Source organism: Echinops telfairi, unplaced genomic scaffold (genome assembly GCF_000313985.2).
Source record: "Echinops telfairi isolate 266 unplaced genomic scaffold, ASM31398v2 ScPeMD7_7421;HRSCAF=8459, whole genome shotgun sequence".
Classification (NCBI taxonomy): domain Eukaryota; kingdom Metazoa; phylum Chordata; class Mammalia; order Afrosoricida; family Tenrecidae; genus Echinops; species Echinops telfairi.
The window spans coordinates 4,036,863-4,038,195 of NW_022111321.1; the positions used below are offsets into that span (position 1 = coordinate 4,036,863).

A 1,333-nucleotide genomic window follows, 5' to 3' on the forward strand; every position below is an offset into this window, starting at 1 on the left:
ATTATCAAGGGTTCATGAGAGAAGGGGGAGTAGGGAGGGAGGGGAAAAATGAGGACCTGATGCCAGGGGCTTAGGTGCAAATGTTTTGAGATTGATGAGGGCAATGAATGTACAAATGTGCTTTACACAATTGATGTATGTATGGTGATAAGAGTTGTGTGAGCCCCTAATAAAATGATTAAAAAAAACACCTGGCAATTTGGCACCATTCCTAACCATGTCTATTTGTCTTCCTCAGCACCCTGTCACATCTGTCACATGCTGAGGAACTCCCACAGTGCATAGCTGAGCTGTGACTCATTAAAAACCCAATGCAGACATCTTCATCTCCTTAGGTCAGATGCCCCGCCAGTGACCTATGGAGAATTTCCCTTAAAAAAAAAAAAAGTTGAACAACAGAACCCATCTCAAAAACCCACTGCCACCATGACATAAAAGTTCAGACTGTCCAACTTAAATGCAAGCTTTAAGGAAACAATTCCCCAAACAGTTACGGAGCTGCCTCGCTTGTGGCCTCCTTGCTCAATCTGAAGTGGCTTGTGTGGCATACATTCATTGTGTCCTAAACTTCGGAGCCACAAGACTTATCTAGGTCTTCATTTCATAGTAGCATTTTGCCTAATCCTGTGCACAGAAACGTAATCGTTTCATAAATGCCTAGTAAAATTAATAGTGATGTTCTCACTGAGGACCTTAAAGTAGTTGATTTCACAAAATACATAACTACTGTGGGTTGCGGCCGCGGTGGTAGGGGCGGGGTGGTGGTGGCAAAATTCACCATGGGCCCGTCTGGACCGGCCACGAAGCCAAGGCCACTGCCCTGCAACCTTGACCGTGCCAGCTCGATCTGGCTTGCGGAAGGAAGCGGACTCTGAACCTCCTGGGTCTTGCGAGGAGGCTCAGCCCGGGACCGCCTACCGTCCCGGACTGCGCTGGCTTTCGCGCCCCCACTAACGCGCCCAGGGGATGAACTCTAGAAGGCAAGGGTAGGGCCTCGGTGAGCGAGGGCGGGGAAGCAACTTGTGGGGACCCCAGGAAGTGCGCGCGCGTGGCAAAGGCGGGGGGCCTCCAGAGACAGAATCCCAAGTAGCGTGGGAGGCGTCTGCGGGGTGGGACCCCGAACCCCGGAGCCCCAAAGCCCGGGGAAGGTGGGGAGAGGGCGGAGGCGCAGCAGGAAGCGCCCCGGGCCTGGCCAAGCCGGCTGGACCGGGGAGGGGCGCCGTGGAGGGGAGGGACGGGACGGATCGGGGCTGGGCTGCCAACGCGGCTCCCTTCGCCCTGGAGGCGCATCCCTCCGGGGACTGGGGAGCAGGGGACCCGGGGGCGCGGAGGG

At 55.1% G+C, this 1,333-nt stretch overlaps 1 protein-coding gene across 1 annotated transcript in view; it reads left to right on the top strand.

Moving 5' to 3' along the window:
• The window catches only part of FUT4 (fucosyltransferase 4), a 7,327-nt gene that overhangs the window by 2,500 nt on the left and 3,494 nt on the right, over nucleotides 1-1,333 (top strand). The gene's annotated exons all lie outside the window — the stretch shown is intronic.